The 22116-nt window shown below is 39.8% G+C and overlaps 1 protein-coding gene and 1 long non-coding RNA gene across 9 annotated transcripts in view; one reads left to right on the top strand and one right to left on the bottom strand.

The window, feature by feature from the left end:
• Positions 1 to 22116, top strand: part of DLGAP1 (DLG associated protein 1) — a 908014-nt gene that overhangs the window by 363916 nt on the left and 521982 nt on the right. The window lies entirely within an intron of this gene.
• On the bottom strand, positions 5346 to 8540 carry LOC131490349 (uncharacterized). The gene is made up of 2 exons (XR_009251052.1): positions 8407 to 8540; positions 5346 to 5527 (listed from the first exon to the last, which is right to left on the bottom strand). It is a non-coding gene; the product is annotated as an uncharacterized LOC131490349 (long non-coding RNA).

Raw genomic sequence — 22116 nt, 5'->3', positions numbered from 1 at the left:
AATAGCCAAATTATGGAAAGAACTGAAATACCCATCGACTGATGAATGGGTAAAGAAGATGTGGTGTGTGTGTGTGTGTGTGTGTGTGTGTGTGTGTGTGTATACAAGTATATATACAAGTGTATGTATGTGTGTATATATATATATACATATATACATATATATACATACATATGTATGTATATATGTATGTATATATACATATATACATATGTACATATATACATATATGTACATATATACATGTATATATGTACATATGTACATATACATATATACATGTATATATGTATATGTATATACATGTATGTGTATGTATATATACATACATATGTATGTATATATACATATGTATGTGTGTATATATACATATATGTATGTTTATATATGCATATGTGTGTATATATACGTATATGTATGTGTATATACATGTGTATGTATATATACCTATATATGTATGTATATATACATATGTATGTATGTATACACACATATGTATGTATACATACATGTGTATGTATGTATACATGTGTATGTATGTATATATACATGTGTATGTATATGTATGTATATATACATATGTATGTATATATACGTGTGTGTATATATACATATGTGTGTATATAGACATATATGTATGTTTATATATGCATATGTGTGTATATATACATATATGTATGTGTATATACATGTGTATGTATATATACCTATATATGTATGTATATATACATATGTGTGTATATATACATATGTATGTATACATACATATGTATGTATACATGTGTATGTATATGTATGTATGTATATATACATATGTATGTATATATACATGTGTGTGTATGTGTATATATATACATATATATACATACATACATACATACATGAAATCTTCAATGGAATACTATTCGGTGATAAAAGAATGAAATCTTGCCCTTTGCAACAATGTAGATGGAACTAGAGTATATTATGCTAAGTGAAGTAGGTCAGAGAAAGACAAATATATGACTTCACTCCTGTGTGGAATATAAGAAACAAAACTGATGAACATAGGGAAAGGAGGGAAGGAAAAATAAAAGCGAGGAAGGCAAATAATAAGAGACGTAAATACAGAGAACAAACTGAGGGTTGCTATAGGGGAAATGGGGAGGATGGGCTAAGTGGGCAATGGGCATTAGGAGGGTACTTGTTGGAATGAGCACTGGGTGCTAACTAATTTGAATTTCAATAAATATTTTTTAAAAAGATACTATCCTTTTATTCCAAATGAGAATCAGGTAGTGAAAAAACCAAGGCAGAGTACAGATACTAGGCTGTGTGGTATGGAAAATATCAGATCAAGGGCAACAGTGATGTGGAATATGCTGATGCTAACCTGTAAAACACAAGGTAAGTGTTAGATCCATAAAGGTGTTCCAGGTGGGTGCGATTACACAAGAAATGCTTGGATTTGACAAGGAATACAAAAATTGTCTCTCTACTCTTAAATACTGAGAACTAACTGAGGGTTGATGGGGGGAGAGGGGAAAGTGGGTGATGGGCATTGAGGAGGGCACCTGTTGGGATGAGCACTGGGTGTTGTATGGAAACCAATTCGACAATAAATTATATTAAAACACACACACACACACACACACAAATCGTCTCTCTTCTGCCTCTTACTCGGATGAATAAGAGAGACTTCCCTCCTATGCAACACTGCCTTACCCAGGTTTATATACAGGTTTATATACAGATAGTCTTCCAAATCTCTGGACTTGAGATATACAGTCATTCCTGCACAGCAAAGTCAAAAACCATCCCATTGTATGTTGTAGCAAACTCCACTCCTGACCACTGGTAGGGGAGTAAATGGAATACTGCTTCAATGACTTTACTCTGCTTTCTGTACTAGCCACTGGTTTTTCCCTGTCACAGAAATTCTGTCATTTCTATCACCTAGGGACTTCTGTGTGCATATCACATGTGGGCCGAATGTACAGACTCTGAGTCCCTAATTTTCTATTTTTATTTTCTAGTTGATTTCTTTTTTCTAAATTTAGAACACAAAAAGCACTAAGTATACCTGGAGGAATGTTTCCAAACACATATATGTAGTGTGTCAGATGGTAATAAATGCAAAGGAGAAGAGAAGAACTCTCCGAGACAACCTCTCCAGCCTGCTACCAAATCTAGCCCACAAGTAGCCCAGTTCTCATCTAGATATGCCTGTGAATTAAGGAGACACAAAGGTATATTTGGCTTAGAATGGCCTGGAAAAAAAACATTGAAAATGAAAGGGTTTGGTAGACTCTTTGGAGGGCAACCTTGCCCCAGGTTGGTTTGGATATTGGAAACCACATCAAACTCCCAAGTATTTTTTTTTTTTTTTTTAGCGAATATTTCAGTTCCTAGGTGGCCTGCAACCTGGTGGCCTGGTCTCAGCCTGTCTGGAATTCTCCAGATTATATAAGGCCTCAGACTGAAGCCCCGTTACTTTGGTCTCAATGAGGATTTAATGTTCTTCAATCTCTAAAATTCGCTTGTTCGTGTACCAGTTGTCAGTTTCCTTTGGAATAATATTAGCCAAGTAAGACCAGTGCTGATATTGAAATCAGCAGGTTCTGAACATCAAGTGTGGTGGCCATAAAAACACACCATTCACATTTCTTGTTGCAGGCGCATAACTCTCTGAGGGCTCAGCTGCCCATCTTGGATCTACCACCACATTTGTGCCAAACCTGTGTATGCCACGTGCTGCTTCCAGCCAGTCAGTAAGCACACCAGGAGCCCAGAGACAGACCCATCTCAAGAACTGTCCGTGACTTTGGCTGGTACACCTGCCATCAGTCTTCCCAAACCTTTCTTAGAAATGCCTTGCAGTCTAAGACGCTTCCTTCCCTTCTCTCCTTCCACAGGTAGCAAACTTGGAAGTCTGAATGCTCTCCTCACCTCTTCCTGCTTCTTCCTCCATAAATCTCTTGCATATTCAATATTGTCTTTGGCTTCTGCTTCATAGCAGACCTGAACTAAGACATCGTGTGACTGTGTATCTATCTTTACCATGAAGACCATCAGTCTTCTGTTTTTCCACCTTCCTGATACTCACATACCCGTTATGAAAGTGTTGTCCTCTTCTGTGAAAGTCATCGATATGTTTGACGTTGAAAGCCTCAACTCTGGCAACAGTGGGGTGAAGGTGATGCATCCTTCTGTATGTCTCACCTGTTTATTTGTGACAATGTAATTGTAAGCCATCCAGGGCATTCTGACATTTCTCTTAAAATTGCATTGCCAGCCCACTTAACTGGCATCTCAGATGGCATTAGACACACTTGGTGGCACACGCATCTCCTCCCTCTTTGGTAGCATTTGTGCTGTTCATCAGATATTGCCAGTTCTCCCACCCGAGCACATGGCAGAATTACCTGTGCCCCTGTAAAGTTAGATGTGACCATACGACTTGCTTTGGCCATCGAATATGAACAGAAGTGCCATGTTGCTGCTGAGAAGAAACTTTAGGAGCCAATGTGTGACCCCCAGTCTCTTCGCACTATGCTGTGGTGAACTTGGAAACGTGTGTCCAGATGAAGCCCTTGTCAACCTGTCCTGCCCAGTGGCTGCCATAAACAGAGCCCCTCCTGCCAGCCTCATTGGTCGTGTTGTGTGGGCAAGACAGAAACTTGTGTCGTGTTAAGTCACTGGGACTTTAAAAATTATTTTGGAATCATTTGCTTTCACAATGTACACTGACACAAAGCTCTTCCCACTAAAAACTCCTTGAGAATAGAAAACATCCTATCAACTTTCTGTTCCCAAAGCACATAAAATAATACTTCATGATAAATCATTATTGAAATAGTGTTTAAATCATAATCGTATCTCAACTTGATTCAAAGCTCTGGTGGCTATCTCTTAGATATAAGAGAGTTTTATTTTAGCCATTCAAGGAGTATGCATTTCCAAAGTCAGTGCTCTTTGAGTAAAATGTTACTAAAAAGGGCTATTAGGGATTTGATGTTGTGTTACCAAATATGAACAATCCTGATTCAGATTATCATCATCTAGCATTAACATCTTGGGTGTATTTGGGTCTTCTTTTGCTTTTAGAGTGATTGTTGAGAAAACAATGAAAAGACATAAAGTTACAGGGAATTTTCTGTATATTAAATTCATGCTGCTGCTGAAACCAGTGTTTGCTTCTCTTCCTAAAGGAACAATACCTCCCTTTGTCTATGTGCTGTTAGATAGTTACAATTTCTACATGGAACTGTTACATAAACTCACTGAATCCACACAGAATAAAGATTCTTCTCGGGGTGCCTGGGTGGCTCAGTCGATTAAGCGGCCGACTTCGGCTCAGGTCATGATCTCGCAGTCCATGAGTTCGAGCCCCGCATCGGGCTCCGTGCTGACAGCTCAGAGCCTGAAGCCTGTTTCGGATTCTGTGTCTCACTCTCTCTCTGACCCTCCCCCATTCATGCCCTGTCTCTCTCTGTCTCAAAAATAAATAAACGTTAAAAAAATTTAAAAAAAAAAAAAAAAAGATTCTTCTCAACTTGGAAGAAATATGCACTTTCAGTGATAGACTAACAGCTTACTTTGCCATCCTGTGAAGGCTTTTGATTAAATCCCTTGTGAAAAAAAATTAATTTTAAAAGAGCCCATATCAAGGGAGATGTTAGGGTCTTTTTCTCTCCCCATCAATACAGTACACCTCATGTGGCTTCTTCCATAATGACAATTTCATATACTACCACTCAGAAAATCTTTAGAGAATAGATATTTACATCTAAGGGATCAGAGAGTAAGTGCGAACCATCAGGAACCATTCTACAAAACCAAGTGCCAGAATCACCTGGGGATAAGTGGCATAGAAGTAACAGGGATGCAGCCACAATTCCCTTTGACCTCATCCCAGTGGTTGACACGTTGCCCTCCGCTTAATGGAATTAAGGAGTCATGAAGTGGCTTTTTAAATTGTATAATACTCTTGCTTCAAAGTAATCCTGATGCCGTAAAATTACTTTTAAGGTTTATCTGCATGTGTAGAATTTTTCTTAAAAATGAAAAATTCCATCGTTGAAATATAGTTTTAATTGTGCAGTGCTGACTACCAAACTTGTCTCATCATCCCAGAAATAAGGTAAATAGAAAAATGGATCAGTCACGATGTGGTCGTACAGGACACCTTTGGATGTTTCCTGGTAGCTGGGTGTCGTAAAAGTCCCCTGACTCTGCTGGAGTGAAGGAGGCTGACCCTTTTAGGAAAATCTTACCTACAGTTTCAAGGACACAGGCTGTTTGGAGAAATGAAAGTCATATTGGTATATGAATTTTTAAAAGGAAACAAACCACATAGAACGACACATTCTGATGACTCTAATTAAATATAACAGATGAAAAAAGGATGAGTCTTCGCCATAAAGGGCACTGAGAGGAAAATGCCACGGTAGAGCTTAGGCCAGGAATCAGAGTTTCCAAGTGTTCTTCAGAAAATGTTTCAAGAGCTACGTGCTGTTTTCGCCAGGCTTCAGTAATGGCCTCAAATCTTTCAAAGATAAGAGACACATGATTTTGTCTTTCTACCTCCCCACCTAGGTTCACAGATTAAAGTAATAAACACTTAATGGAAGATAAATCAACACTTTAGAGTTCTCTATTATTTTTTTGTCAGTTTTCCAGGACAGGTGACATCCTAAGCTAACTTCTGGGCGTTAACCTGTTTAAAATGTAGATAGTCAGACCTGGGCCTGGCATACCTGGGCCTGTGATGTTAGCAATTGTACAAGTTTCCATTGCATGATTAATAAAGTGGGTAGAATGTCATAGTAGGAATAAAAAGGCTTATTTTTTGTGTCCGTTTTAAAGTTTGCTGAGGCTACGTTAACTTCTATCAACCTTAGTTTCTTTTCCATAAATGTGGATGAAACTATTACCTACCCTGCCTGTACCTCACCAGTACGTTCTGAAGATAGAGTAAGATCTATAAATGAAATAATTTGCATATAGTAAAACTCCATATAAATCTGAAGGCTATTATATAAGTGTGAATATAATATGAGTGCTCGCTTTCCTGACTTGAAATGGTATTTTCTCTCTAAAGTTTTCAGTAAGAGAACGAAAAATACCGCCTTATTTGGCCTCAGCAGGGTTTAGCTGTATGTTCACAGAGACACAGGGCCACAAAGAATGTATGGGAACTTGGCATTTGACCCCCTTACTCAGGCAGATGTCTAGAGAGCCACTTGCCACACTTTAATTATTTAACTGTCTGTCTCCCCTGCTACAGCAAGGATAATGTTTGTCTTAGGAACCACTGTATCTGTAGCACTAAGCATAGGGCCTACCATACAGTAAAGCCTTGATAAGTAAGAATGAATAGATGGGAGGGAGGGAGGGAGGGAGGAAGGAAGGAAGGAAGGAAGGAAGGAAGGAAGGAAGGAAGGAAGGAAGAAAGAAAGAAAGAAAGAAAGAAAGAAAGAAAGAAAGAAAGAAAGAAAGAAAGGAAAAGAAAAAAAAGAAAAACAGGAAAATCCGAGAGACAATGATGATTACAGTCAGGGGAAGAGCCAAAACCCATTCCAAATCCATGGTTACAATAGGATATCTTGGGGACACCTGGGAGGCTCAGTCGGTTGAGCAGCTGGCTCTTGATTTTTGCTCAGGTCATGATCCCGGGGTCATGGGATTGACTATTATGTTGGGATCCTTGCTAAATATAGAGTTGGTTTGGGATTCTCTCTCTCTCTCTCCCTGTGCCCCTCTCCCTCACTCTTTCTCTAAAAAATATTAAAAAAAAAAAAACAATAGGGTATTCTAGAAGAGTACAAGGTTGGCACTCACCAGGGTAGCCCACTGGGCAGTCCACATGTGGGGTTTGTTTCCCTTGGGTAATACACTAGAGAAAGAGACTGACCAAGAACAAAGCCAGGCCTCTGACAGATTGCAGGTTAGCAAAGTCAAACTCAGAAATAGGACTCAGGCAGATATCTCCAGCTCCCAGAAGGGAATTGGAATGCTTATCAGTTTACCAGAAAAGGAATTCCATAAGGGGACTGAGGCAAACTCCCGGACTAAGGAATTAAAGCCAGCAGGGAGGTCAGGTTTGGGCCAACCAAGAACATAATTTTGAGAACTGGGAAATGATGGAAGGCTGGACCTGGGGAATCGTTTCAGCAGCATAGGCACCAGATGGGACAACCAGCCTAGGTCGCTTGGCCAAATGGGAGGAGGAAACCTGAAGCCAGCCAGCCAGCCAGCCAGGACTGACTCCGGGAATTGAGGTAGTAGGGGGTTGACATGAGAGTAGCATCAGTGACCCAATGACACAGAGCTAAATATAGCCCAGGCAGTGGCTGTCATCTGTGTCACACGATCATCCTTCCCCCTATGTGTCAAGTTTTTAATTTTGACAAGAGATCAAAGCTTTCACGTGGACTAATGGCTTGCAAAGGAGTTTTAAAGAACTATGTAGACAAGTAGTTCCTAGACTACAGAGTGTATCTTATAGTCAGAAAGGTGTCATTTTAGAGAGATAGTGACAAATGTCAGTTCTTCTTTTTCAATCCCAAGGCAGCCTGTCCCTAGGACCTTCCCTCGTTTGGTGTAGGATTGGCCTAGCAGAGACCATACATTTATGAGGTCGTGTTCTCCAGTTCCTGTCAATTCACCTACATTCTAGAATTTGTTTGACTGTCACAGGAAGAAAAGAATAATGTGATCAACCCACCCCCCCTTAAATGTTAGATTATTAGACTAAATGGGTGAGTGGGTACTGCTTGACTGACAGGACTCTTTAAGATAAATGCTACTTCTGACCAAAAAGAGATTTGCCAAACTGCATGCTTCGTGCTTTGTCATGCTGTGAAAAACTTCAAGTGATTTAGAATCAATATGGTACAAGATACGTATAAAAGGCAAAATTTGAATTTCATTACTTTAAAATGTCAGGAATGGGCTCTGTTGGCTTAGATTAATGTTGCAATTCTTTGTCCTAAATGTGAGTGATCACATCTCTCCAAAAATGAACATGTTTCTTGAAAATGGCTGAATAAGAGCTTTTATATACTCTCTGGTATCATGTAATTCGCCGTTTTTCCATTTTGTTTTTCTACTGGTCTGGGATAGCTGGGGTGAACAGTGTCCTTCTAATTCCAATAGAGGTTTTTGTTCCTCTTCAGACCTCAGCAATATTAACAGGATAAGCCATTTTATAGGTGATAAGCAGATGCATGTAACTGTCACAACTCGACTCTTGATTTGGATGAAGGTGATTGACCCCTGGACTTTTTCTCCAGGTAATATGTGTTTTGAGATATGTTGCAAATGGACTAAATGTAACAACATTGACATCCACCCCTAGCTACTGACACCTAAGTGACATTGGCCTTGGTTTCCAGTTTGTCGACTAATCTTATCATAGATTACCTTTGAAAGTATGTTCGGTAGCTAATCTTCATCTCATAAATAGGATCTGGTCTGTTTCTTGTATCCATTTTATTGCTGTTGGCTGCTCTTCATAAAGGTTGATTATGATGTAAGCAAACACAATTGTGGGTATAACTAAGGAGCCTCATTGTATTGACCTCAGCAACATTTATAAAATAGATTTCTAAACAAAAAATGTTGGGATAATCTGCAGTTCTACTATTATCCATATGGAGATGGATATGCTAATTATGCATATGTTATGATAAAGTAAGCTATTTTACTTCCCCGCAGGATTGTTTGAGCCTTTCTTATAAAGACAGGGAGCTCTTCGAGGAGAATTTAGAAATGGTTACATTAACAATGGAAATATTCATTATGCTTTGTTTCAGAGGAAGTTAAGGAAGATTTGACTTTTTCTTCTGAAATCAAACATTGGAATAAATTACTAGAGTAGGCTGGAAAAATGCTTTGCTATAATTCTTTAACAGAAATCCCTTGTTCCAGGATTAGGTGCCTGGAGCAAAGAATAAGTGTCCTTAGACTCTCAGTCTGGTCTTACCAATCTTCCATTCAAGATTTATAACACTTGTTAATTCCTGCCTCCTGGACCTGCTCAGCTTAGAGACCAAAGGTAAAAGCACTGTTGTCCCCAAATTTGAACTCCAGACCCAAACATCCATCTGTATGTTCCACAGGTATTTCAAATTCAGTCTCTGCAAGAAAGAATTTTGTTATCAATCTCACATCCTATAAGACTATATAGTCCCAATGCACTCTTTTGATTACTACTGATCTAAAATCATTTAATCAGGCTTTTTTTTCCTTTCAAGAAACATTATTGAGAACACTTCAGGCACTGTGCTAAGTGCTACCTAGAGGTACAAAGAGATAATGCCCTGATACACATAATTAAGCGTTTCCTTTGCTTCAATCCTAGCAGGGTACACAGCCCTATTTTTTAACCATTTATAATTATTCATTGATCTGCATGATTTCTCATGAGACTCTGAGCCCCCTGGCATCTCTAAAAGTTTCATTTTTAAATGTTCCAAGAATTATTGAACCAACATTTAATGGATGCCAAGATGATATGGAAAGACACCCAGTTTTCTAGGCTAGGAACAGTAGGTCTCATGAATCATTTATCAGCATACTCACCCCAATTGATCTTGTTCACTTCTGGTCTATAATTAGGTAAATATTAGTATTGAGATTTGGGCAATAGCTCATATGCAATCTTTAGATGCTGTACCAGTAAGTCAACAATTATACAACCAGCCATAAGGAATCAATTTTGCAAACTTCTGTGTGTGATTTTGATTCATCAGAATTTGAAAATAATCAGTTTATAGGTCAAATCTGTTCCAGTTAGTGTCTTTGTACTGTCAGCAGGCAAATACCAGAAGGAGATGTAGAGATTGCAGGTAAATGGAAGTTTCATGTAGAGTCTTACAGTGTTAGCACTGTAAGGGGACTGTGGTTCCTGTGAGGTCACCATCATTCTTAGTAACTGTTTCAAGTCGTGTCTGTTTACACATATATTTTTTTAAAGTTTAAAAGATTATGCAAGAATATTAAAGGATTAACCTTTTTATTTTATTTTTTTAACTTTATTATTTATAAAGAGAGAGAGAGAGTGAGTACGTGCTTGAGCAGGGGAGGGGCAGAAAGACAGGGAGAGAGAATCCCAAGCAGGCTCCACCCTGTCAGCGCAGAGCCCAACACAGGGCTCGATCTCGCAGACTTTCAGATCATCGCCGGAGCCAACATCGAGAGGCAGACACTTAACCAACTGAACCACTCAGGTGCCCCGAAAGGATTAACGTTTGTAAACGGAGAATGCTAAAATGGTAAAATGTTGCAGATGGCATGATCAACAACAAAACATTCCAGTTAACATTATAGTCATCAATTAAATGGTAGGAGAGAGACGTAGTTATAAGATTATGACACCAAAAATATTTTTTTTTAATTATGTAGTGCTGGGGCGGCTCGGTGGCTCAGTTGCTTGAGCGTCAGACTCTTGATTTGGGCTCAGGTCATGATCTCAGAGTTTCAGAAACCAAGCCTGGAGTCAGGATCCTGTCTGCCCCTCTCCTGCTCACCCACACTCTCTCTCTCTCTTTCTCTCTCTCTCAAAATAAGTAGCCATTTTTAAAAACAAATGAATAAATAAATCGTGTAGTATTTGCTACAATCCAGCTTCTTTTTCCTAGAAACTCAAAATATGGATAACTCTAGAAATTGGAAGCCGGTTATCAAGAATTATTGAAAAGTTGAAAGGAGTTTGCTTTTTTTTTTTTTCATTTTAGCCACATGTAAAACAAATTGCTTGTTTTTTTTTTTTCAAATGGAGGAGTGAGGTGATTATTAGGGAGTTCTATGGAGCATGACCAACTGGCTAAGTCCCTGCGGTAAAGGGGGACTAAGGTAGGTACCTGAGTGAGTAGGGATAAGTCAGTAAGAGATGAACAAGCTAGTCTTGGAGTATTGTTACCCACTAGAGCAAACCCCTCCCCTAGAAGGGATAAAAATACACTCTTGACTTGGGACATCAATTTGTGCTACTATTATAAACCTTCCTTCAGTTAGTCATCTCTTATGAATATAGTTATTTCATTTATAATGGTGGTTATTGCTGTTTGTTTTCTTTGTGGGGAGGGGAGGCGGCTGCATGCAGTGTTTCTCCAGAACTCCAGAAACTCCAGTGTTTCTCTAAGAGCCCCTTTCCTGGAGATTCCTACCATCACTACAGTTCTTTCCTAGAGATACTCCTCATCTTACATGAGGTCGAGACTTGGAATTTGCATTGTTGACAAGCCCGCCTATAGACCGCCAACATCGGACAGTCTGGGGAAATGTCAGCTTGCTTAATTGTTCGCCCATTGATTGCAGTGTTCAAAGTGGGAGTGTGTAGAGATGTGTTCCATGGCTTTTTACTCTTGGAAGTTACATCCCTTTTATGTGAGGCCCTAAACAGCATTTAGACAAGAGGCCATTCGCTCTGGGTGGCTCAGCTGTGAATATCTCCCAAACCCGGCGTTGGATGAAATGATTGACCTCTGCAGGAAAGAAGAGTGAGACTTGAGTAGACTCTGTATAAGAAATATCAGGGGCGCCTGGGTGGCTCAGTCGGTTAAGCGTCCGACTTCGGCTCAGGTCACGATCTCGCGGTCCGTGAGTTCGAGCCCTGCGTCAGGCTCTGGGCAGATGGCTCAGAGCCTGGAGCCTGCTTCCGATTCTGTGTCTCCCTCTCTCTCTGCCCCTCCCCCGTTCATGCTCTGTCTCTCTCTGTCTCAAAAATAAAGGTTTAAAAAAAAAATTAAAAAAAAAAAAAGAAATATCACTAGTCCTTTGTACTTTGCCCTCTTCTAAGAAATTTGTAGCCCTTTGATTTTTAATGGTTTGAAAGAATTCTGGTTTGCCAGAGGTGAACTTTGCCTTTTTTTCTCATTTCTCATTCACTTGTCCACATTCACGGACAATGCCTGATAAATGTCTTGGTAATCGTCTTTGGAGTTTCTGCATTTAATATACAGTATAAAAGAAATATTCTCTACTACTTTATGTTTAATACCAATTTGAAATGCGTTTTAAATATACAGACGTGACATTTTTGAGTCTTCAATCCTCACTGCTGAGACAATGTTTAAATGCCCAGTTAGGATTTTTCATTCACTGACACTTAAGAAAATATAAATTAGAATGTCACCACCAAGTTTCTGACTCAGCTTTTTTTTTTTTTCCCTCTCAGTAAGTTTCTCCTGAGATTAGCTAGCCATGTGGTTCCAATGTATCCTTGAAAGATACCCACAAAGGGGAAAAAAAGCAAATTGCTTCTTTGGATATTACAAATCAGAGTAGTGGTCCATAAAAGCTTAGTGTAGTTGGTGCCTTAACTTATTACATCAAGCTGGGGATGTTGAATTATAAAGTAGAAAATGTCTCTTTTTCCAAAATAATCCTCAGAACTGAAAGGCACAAAATAAGATGTAGGTTACACCTAAACTGATGAGTCTTTTGAAATCTTCCCCATAGAGTGTATTCTCCACCTGGGGATTTTACACGGCTGAGCTAAATATAAGATACGGTCTGTTGGAGGATTTTAATATCAAAAAATGCCAGTTTCATCAGAACACAGAAGAGGATCTGCCTAAGAACCATGGAACTAGATACTGTTATGACTCATACATTTCTGCTTTGACAAATTTCTGTTTTAATGTCAGACATTTGGTGATTAATTTCAGGTTTGTCATTTTCCATATTTGCATAAGGTCCAGCCAGAGTGACTGTGCAAATGCTTTTCTTTAATTGAATTTGATTGTATTGCCTACACTGGTATAGAAATTATATCTGTAGTAAATATTTCCAATAGCAATTAAATATATGCACATATTACTAAAGCAATGAAAATCGTATGAGGAGACCCGTATCTTCCCTCTGCTCCAAAGACAAAACATCAGGAGAAAAGTTAAAGTCTAAATTTTGGATGGATACATCGATAGATATAGATATAGATATCCATGAGAATAGAATATAAAATATATTTTGTATGAAATGATTTCAAATGTTATGAATAAATCCTTTAGAAGAGAAAAATGATTCTGTGTTCTGCTATGAAGTGTTAATTATCTATAAATTTTGAATATTTTAGGATATATGTTTTCGTCGATAGGATGATCTTTTGGGGGAAAATTGAGATGGTTTAATCCCAAAGCTACTTAAAATTAAAACAACTGTTTTACATTGTTGCTTTGAACCATATTTTAAAAATAAATTAACGAATAATCATAGGGGTGTCAGAACCTGTATTAGTTTTTTTTATCATGGTATAACAAATTACCATAAACTTAGTGGCTTAAAATAACATCCAGTTATTCAAGTTTCATAGAAGTCCAGACAGGCTTGGCTGGGTTCTCTGCCTTTGGTACCACAGAGTTAATATTAAAACGATATTAAGGTGTTATCTAGCCCAGGCTTGTATCTCTGGATGCACTGGAACAAAATCTGATTCCAAGCTCCTTCAGATGGTTAGCATAATTTGGTTCTCTATAGTTAATAGGACTGAAGTTTCCGCTTCCTCGCTAGCTGTTGGCTGGGGCTGTTGCTGGCTTCTAGAGGACATCCACGTTCCTTGGCTCATGGCCCCCTCCATCTCAAAGCTAAGGATGGCAGGCAGGATCTCGCTTGTGCATCCCATCCCCCCGGCTTCCCCTTCTGCCTTTTAAAAGACCCAATGAGGGGCGCCTGGGTGGCGCAGTCGGTTAAGCGTCCGACTTCAGCCAGGTCACGATCTCGCGGTCCGTGAGTTCGAGCCCCGCGTCAGGCTCTGGGCTGATGGCTCAGAGCCTGGAGCCTGTTTCCGCTTCTGTGTCTCCCTCTCTCTCTGCCCCTCCCCGTTCATGCTCTGTCTCTCTCTGTCCCAAAAATAAATAAAAGACGTTGAAAAAAAAAAAAAATTAAAAAAAAAAAAAAAGACCCAATGAGTAGATCAGGCTTAGATGATAATGCACATTAAGGTCGCCCTAGTGGGGACTTCAATTACAACTGCCAAATTCCTTCATAGCAGCAGCTATGTTGGTGTTTGATTGAATAACCCAGGAACCTGGGAGCCATCTTTATTTTATTTTTTTTTATTTTTTTTTTAAATTTTTTTTTTAATGTTTTATTTATTTTTGAGACAGAGAGAGACAGAGCATGAACGGGGGAGGGGCAGAGAGAGAGGGAGACACAGAATCGGAAGCAGGCTCCAGGCTCTGAGCCATCAGCCCAGAGCCCGACGCGGGGCTCGAACTCACGGACGGCGAGATCGTGACCTGAGCTGAAGTCGGCTGCTTAACCGACTGAGCCACCCAGGCGCCCCGTGGGAGCCATCTTTAGAATTGTGCCTACCACAGAACTCTTGTTAATACAGCTCTCTGAAGGCGGTCTTCATCTTGGTGACAAACTGCCTGCGAATTCTAGCCTTGCAGATAAAAACTTTAAAAATGTTCAGCAAGTATCATGCAATACAACATTAACAGGGAATTTGGAAGAGTTTGAAGTGTCTTATTAAGCCACGGATATAAAGTAAGTTACATTTTATGGGGAATGAAAAAGAGAATGTTACTCACCTTAACTAGGACTTTTAAGGCATTTGATTTTTGCAAACTTCCCAAGTGACCTGAATGATTACAATAGTACATTATGAAATTCACTAATCCAAAACTGTTCACTCTACTACCAGAGAAGAATGACAAATCTGGTTAAAAAAAAACAACTCACGGGGCGCCTGGGTGGCTCGGTCGGTTAAGCGTCCGACTTCGGCTCAGCTCATGATCTCACGGTCCGTGAGTTCGAGCCCCGCGTCGGGCTCTGGGCTGACGGCTCAGAGCCTGGAGCCTGTTTCGGATTCTGTGTCTCCCTCTCTCTCTGCCCCTCCCCCATTCATGCTCTGTCTCTCTCTGTCTCAAAAATAAATAAACCTTAAAAAAATTTTTTTTAAATAAAAAAATTAAAAAAAAAACAACTCACATAATTATAGGAATAGTTATTTTCTCTATTCCTCTTCTTTATAGAGACATATGGTTGCTAGAAAAAGAGGTCTTACCAAGATATTTATATAACACAATGGAATGAAATATACTATTTTCCATAAAAATTAGCTCACCTTGTTGTTTATGCTATTTGACACCTCGACTCAAGGTCACAGAGCAAGCTGGTATTCCCAATATTTTTTGTTAAAAGGGATTTACAAAATAAGATTTCATACCCTCTGTTGTCGACCTCTTTGTACTTAAGTACCCTTTAATACGTTGAGAATCTTTTTTTAATATATGAAATTTATTGTCAAATTGGTTTCCATACAACACCCAGTGCTCATCCCAAAAGGTGCCCTCCTCAGTACCCATCATCCACCCTCCCCTCCCTCCCACCCCCCATCAACCCTCAGTTTGTTCTCAGTTTTTAACAGTCTCTTATGCTTTGGCTCTCTCCCACTCTAACCTCTTTTTTTTTTTTCCTTCCCCTCCCCCATGGGTTTCTGTTAAGTTTCTCAGGATCCACATAAGAGTGAAACCATATGGTATCTGTCTTTCTCTGTATGGCTTATTTCACTTAGCATCACACTCTCCAGTTCCATCCACGTTGCTACAAAAGGCCATATTTCATTTTTTCTCATTGCCACGTAGTATTCCATTGTGTATATAAACCACAATTTCTTTATCCATTCGTCAGTTGATGGACAGTTAGGCTCTTTCCATAATTGGGCTATTGTTGAGAGTGCTGCTATAAACATTGGGGTACAAGTGCCCCTATGCATCAGTACTCCTGTATCCCTTGGATAAATTCCTAGCAGTGCTATTGCTGGGTCATAGGGTAGGTCTATTTTTAATTTTCTGAGGAACCTCCACACTGCTTTCCAGAGCTGCTGCACCAGTTTGCATTCCCACCAACAGTGCAAGAGGGTTCCCGTTTCTCCACATCCTCTCCAGCATCTATAGTCTCCTGATTTGTTCATTTTGGCCACTCTGACTGGCGTGAGGTGATATCTGAGTGTGGTTTTGATTTGTATTTCCCTGATAAGGAGCGACGTTGAACATCTTTTCATGTGCCTGTTGGCCATCCGGATGTCTTCTTTAGAGAAGTGTCTATTCATGTTTTCTGCCCATTTCTTCACTGGGTTATTTGTTTTTCGGGTGTGGAGTTTGGTGAGCTCTTTATAGATTTTGGATACTAGCCCTTTGTCCGATATGTCATTTGCAAATATCTTTTCCCATTCCGTCGGTTGCCTTTTAGTTTTGTTGGTTGTTTCCTTTGCTGTGCAGAAGCTAATATGTTGAGAATTTATGTTTTAAATCCCTAATAGAGGTGAAGAGCAGTTGGTCACCATCCTTTGTTGGAGGCCCCCCAGGGGGGAAAAATTGTTGCCATATATAGAACCACATGACAGTAGAATTAGTGGATTCTCCTTTGCAATGGTCAAGGTGAAAGGGTGGGATTTAAAGAAAGGAAGGTTGCAAGATTGAAAGGTCAGTAGAGCCCCATCCTTATTCTTTACTTGTTTTGTCATAATAGCTATGGTAATCTAGTGTTTTTTTGCGGGGGGGGTGAGGGGTATCTATACAGACACAGAAAAACTTTTCAAGTTAGAAATAGGATATTGCTCAAACTAAACACGGATCATTAGATAAAAAGACACCGTGGCACAGGATTCCATAGAGATCCCACATTTTGACGTCAAGAATGCTTGTCAATCTTTTAACAATTTGACCTCGATACCTGTGGTCTTAGAAAAGAGGTCTATTTCCCACCTGTGTTCTTCATCTATACAAAGCATTCTAAGGACTGATATGATAAACCGTATATAGAAGAATTATCTTTCATCCTTAAGATGACAGTGGATTAGTAAATATAGTGTAACGTTATGATGATGCTGAATGTGGATAAATATCTTAAAGCCCATGGGATGACTCCATGTACCTCCTTAAAATGAGTCCTTGAATCAACAAACTACAGGGAAGTCAAATCTTTGACCCTGACATCCTCTCCCTAATTTGATTATAAAGCCAGATTTCTATAAAATTGGAGAAACCTTTTGGGTGCTGCATTTGCTCTATTCTAACTACTACTGTTGTTTCACCCTGCAGCTTGTCAATTATGCACCGAGAGCCGTGGAAACGCAGGCCCTGTGTCTTATTTGGGCATTCCTTCAAAAGTTCCTCCCTGGGCTTCTGTACCATACAGTTAGACATGTGGTTTGATCCAGTAAGTGAACGGGTCCCACTCTGAGGATTAAAACTATCGCACTGCTGGGACGCCTGGGTAGCTCAGTCAGTTGAGCATCCGACTTTGGCTCAGGTCTTGATCTTGCAGTTCATGGGTTCGAGCCCCACCTCAGGCTCTGTGCTGACTAGAGGCTAGAGGCTGCTTTGGATTCTGTGTGTCTCTCTCTGCCTCTCCCCTGCTTGCTCTTGCGCTGGCTTGCCCTCTCTCTCTCTCTCTCTCAAAAATAAATAAACATTAAAAAAAAAAAAAGGAAAGGACTATCACACTTTTTTTTTTAAATTTTTTTTTCAACGTTTTTAATTTTACTTTTGGGACAGAGAGAGACAGAGCATGAACGGGGGAGGGGCAGAGAGAGAGGGAGACACAGAATCGGAAACAGGCTCCAGGCTCCGAGCCATCAGCCCAGAGCCCGACGCGGGGCTCGAACTCACGGACCGCGAGATCGTGACCTGGCTGAAGTCGGACGCTCAACCGACGGCGCCACCCAGGCGCCCCGGACTATCACACTTTTAACATCAGGTCTCATGGTAGCAGGCCCATGGCAGGTCACTCGATGTCAAACATGTGTGGGTGCTTTGAGCCACAATAAGAAAGCTGCCCCTTGATTCAGGAAATGGAGTATCTCTTTATCATGTTAAATCTTGCCTAAGAGGAGTCTAAGTGTTGCGACCCGACGCCCATCCAAGTTTTCATTTCTGTGCTCTAGCACACTGCCACATTCGTGTATTGGCTTCTCAGATAATAGGCATTTCTTCTTGACCTTCATCTCCCAAACAGGCTGCTGGTGAGCACAATTTACTCTGGAACATCTAGGCTGAAATCCGTCAAGTCACCGAAAGTTTTGATGACATGTCAGGGTATGTGTGAGAGGGACAAACGAGACAAGAAGCGGTACTTAGACCCTCACTTGGTACTTTTCACCCCATTGTGAAAATGGGGTATTTCCTTTTTTTTCTCCTTCTTCACTTTCGTGCAGATAGAAATCTCTCTGCTCTTGAATGGATTCCTAGATCTTATTATGGAGAAAATGTTTTGAGAATTGTATAGAAAAAAAAAGCTATTCACTAAGCTGAGTAAAAATCCATTTATATTTTATACAGTATATACTTTCAACAACAAAAGCCAGCTTTATCTGCTTAAAATCTCATTGTGTTGGAACATTTAATGTGAAATCTATCCTCTTAACAAACTGTAAATGTACAGTATATTGTTGTTTCCGATTCTTACAATGTTATACAGCAGATCTCTAGAACTTACTCATCTTAACTGAAACTGTGTGCCTCTTGATTAAGAATTCCTCATTTCTCCCTCCTCAGGCCCTGGTAACCACCATTCCAGTCCTTTGGCTTTATGCATTTGACTATTTAGGTACCTCATTTAAGCAGAATCACGCAGTCTGGTACTTTTCTTTCTGTGTCTGACTTATTTCACTTAGCATAGTAGCCTCAAGGTTCATCCGTGTTGTCGCCTATGACATTTCCTTCTCTTGTAAGGCTGACTAGTACTTCAGTGTGTGTACCTCATTTTCTTTATTCACTTATCTGTCAATGGGCATTTAGGTTGTTTTTACATATTGGCTATCGTAAATAGTGCTGCAGTGAACATGGAGGGCTTGTATCTCTTTAAGACCCTGATGTCAATTCTTTGGGATATATATACCCAGAAGTGAGATGCCGGATCATATGGCAGTTCCATTTTTTTTTTTAATGTTTGTTTATTTTGAGAGAGAGAAAGCGTTTGTGTGAGTTGGGGAAGAGTGGGGAGAGAATCCGAAGCAGGCTCAACACTGTCAGCACAGAGCCCCATGCAGGGCTCGATCTCACAAACTGTGAGATCGCTACCTGAGCCAAAATCAAGAGTCGGATGCTTAACTGGCGGAGGTGCCATGGTAGTTCCATTTTTAAATTTTTGAGGAACTTCCATACTGTCTTGCATGGTGGCCGCACACATTTACGTTTCTACCAACAGTGCAAAGGGTTCCCTTTCTCCACATCCTCGCCAGTACTTCTCTTTTTTATGCTATCCATTTTGACAGGTGTGAGGTGTCATTTCATTGTGGTTTTGAATGACCATGAGTCATGGTGCCCATACACACACACACACACACACACACACACCTGTTGGCCATTTGTGTGTCGTCTTTGGAGAAATGTCTATTCAATTCCTTATCCCATTTTTAATTGGGTTATTAGGGGGTTTATTGTTATTACTGAGTCTTATGAGTTCCTTACATATTTTGGAGATGAACCCCTAATCAGGTCCATGGTTGCAAATATTTTCTTCCGTTCTATAGGATGCCTTTTCACTCTGATGGTTATTTCTTTCCTGGGCAGAAGCTTTTTGTGTTTTTTTTTTAATGTTTATTTATTTTTAAGAGACAGAGACAGAGTGTGAGCAGGGGAAGGGGCAGAGAGAGAGGGAGGCGCAGAATCTGAAGCAGGCTCCTAGCTGTCAGCACAGAGCCCAACGTGGGGCTCAAACGCACTAACGATGAGACCATGATCTCAGCCGAAGCTGGCCACTTAACAGACTGAGCCACCCAGGCACCCATCCTGTGCAGAAGCTTTTTAGATTGATGCAGGACCACTTGATTTTGTCTTTGTTTTTTGTGCTCTGGATGTCATATCCATGAAGTCATTGCTAAAACATGAAGCTTCTCCCCTCTAACCCTGTTTTCTTCTAAGAGTTTTACAGTTTTGGGTCTCACGTTTAAGTCTTGCATGCATTTTGAGTTGATTTTTGTGAATGGTATAAGAAAAGGGTCCGATTATATACTGTTATATATGGATATCCACTTTTCCCAGCACCATTTGTTGAAGAGGCTATCCTTTCCCCATTTCGTGTTCTTAGCACCTTTGTTGAAGATTAGTTGACGATATATAAAATCCAACTTCACATTATAATGACTACACTTATAATAGCCAATATTTTGGGGCGCCTGTGTGGCTGGGTCGGTTGAGCGTCCAACTTCGGCTCAGGTCATGATCTCACGGTCCGTGAGTTCGAGCCCCGCATCGGGCTCTGTGCTGACAGCTCAGGGCCTAGATCCTGTTTCGGATTCTGTGTCTCCCTCTCTCTCTGCCCCTCCCCTGTTCATGCTCTGTCTCTCTCTGTCTCAAAAATAAATAAACGTTAAAAATTTTTTTTTTAAATAATAGCCAATATTTAATGAGGGTTCACTGGCACACCGATCTAGGCTCTTTATATATACTACCTTATTTAATGCTCACAGTAACAGTATATTACTACCAACGATTGATAGATGAGGAAACTGAGGCACACAGAGGCTAAGGAACTTGCTCAAGGTCGCACGGCTGGCTAATCGTAGCCTTGCAGTTTGAACCCAGAGCATCTGAACTATTACCACTATGCTGTAGTTGTTTTGAAAGGCATATTATTCAAAAATATCTTTAGAAAACAGTTATAGAGGCACCTGGGTTGCTCAGTTGGTTGAGCAACTGACTCTTGATTTCGGCTCAGGTTATGATCCCAGGGTCTCTGCACTGAGTGTGGAGCCTGCTTATGAGTCTCTCTCTCTCCCCCTCCTAGCCCTCTTCCCTGCTTGCATGCTCTCTCCTCTCTCTCTAAAAGAAAAAAAGAAAACAGTTATAGGCACTCACTTGCCCCAACGGAGAGTCCTTAAACACAAAGCTCTTCTCTAATTCAGTGGAAAGGAGCTAAGATGAAAAGAGACATTTTTCCAAATTTTTATTATGTTCTCAACACATGAACTTACAGCACTAACTCAAAAGTAGTCCATCTTCAATAATAATTACAATTAATGTTTGCAACACCGTACAAAGAGCTTTCACTTACAATTCTCTTAATTCTAAAGATTGAAATGTCAAATGCATAAAAAAATGTCAATATATTGGTTAAAATATAAAATAGTTAAACTATCGGTTCCTATTTTTTTGTCATTGCCTCTTTCGTATATTGTTTAACTCTCTCAACAAATAAGTAATTTGTGTTATTACTGTGACCACGTTCTACTTGCAAAGTTGTACTCTAAGTAGTTAAAAGACTCACCCATGCTTGCAGTACCAAATAATGAGCTTCGATGGTGGGAAGGCAAAAGAGGAAAGAAAAATGAGTTATCACGTGGAAAAATAAGCCATAAAACATTTTGAAAATATTTCCTATGTGTGTCTTGATTATTCAGTCAATATTAGTTACTATTTGTGGACTAGGGAGACTCTTAACTATTCCTTTTCTCTCTTTTCATTCTCCCTTTTTGTCAATTTTACAGCTTATTAAAGAGAATGAGAAGGTGAAAAGATTAAACAAAACTACTTAATAAGAAAGAAGATTTGAAATGAAGGGAGCTAAAAATTAAAACAAGACTATCTACAAGCTTTCTTTTCCTCTTCTGTTATCCTCTCTCATGAGTTTCTGCTATTGGCTGTGAAATATGAATTATTCATAAGCAATGTAGGCCAAAGGCCCGTACATCTGCCTTAAAGTTTATGTGACTGTGTATTAAAGGCAGTTACTAAAAGTTACCAACACTAGATGAAAGAAGATGGCCCAAAATCAGCACTTAAAAATATCACAAGTGTTTGAGTGACCAGAAGGCCAGGTGATAAACATGTATATATTTGGGGCTCAAGTAGGGCAACGTGGTATTGAACCACGGCCAAACTACCTTCCAAAGGGAATGGAGTAAGCCTGTACGTGTTCAGGAACTCAAAGACGACTGAGCACAGCCAAATGTAAACCAAATGACATTACAGGACAGAGATAAAGCAAGTCCTTGATCATTACCCCGAGAAGCACGCTGCAGGTTCCCTATCCTTCAGCACCATATATGAGATGTTTCCATCATTGTGTGAGGTAGCAGCCAAAGTCAACCGAATGAGTATGCATCATAAATTGGAGTTAATACGTGTTTAAATTATCTTAAATTATTAAATGTAATGCTCATTGAAATGTGTTATCAAG

Source organism: Neofelis nebulosa, chromosome 11 (assembly GCF_028018385.1).
Source record: "Neofelis nebulosa isolate mNeoNeb1 chromosome 11, mNeoNeb1.pri, whole genome shotgun sequence".
In the NCBI taxonomy this organism is placed as follows: domain Eukaryota; kingdom Metazoa; phylum Chordata; class Mammalia; order Carnivora; family Felidae; genus Neofelis; species Neofelis nebulosa.
This window is presented reverse-complemented; position numbering and strand designations above follow the sequence as displayed.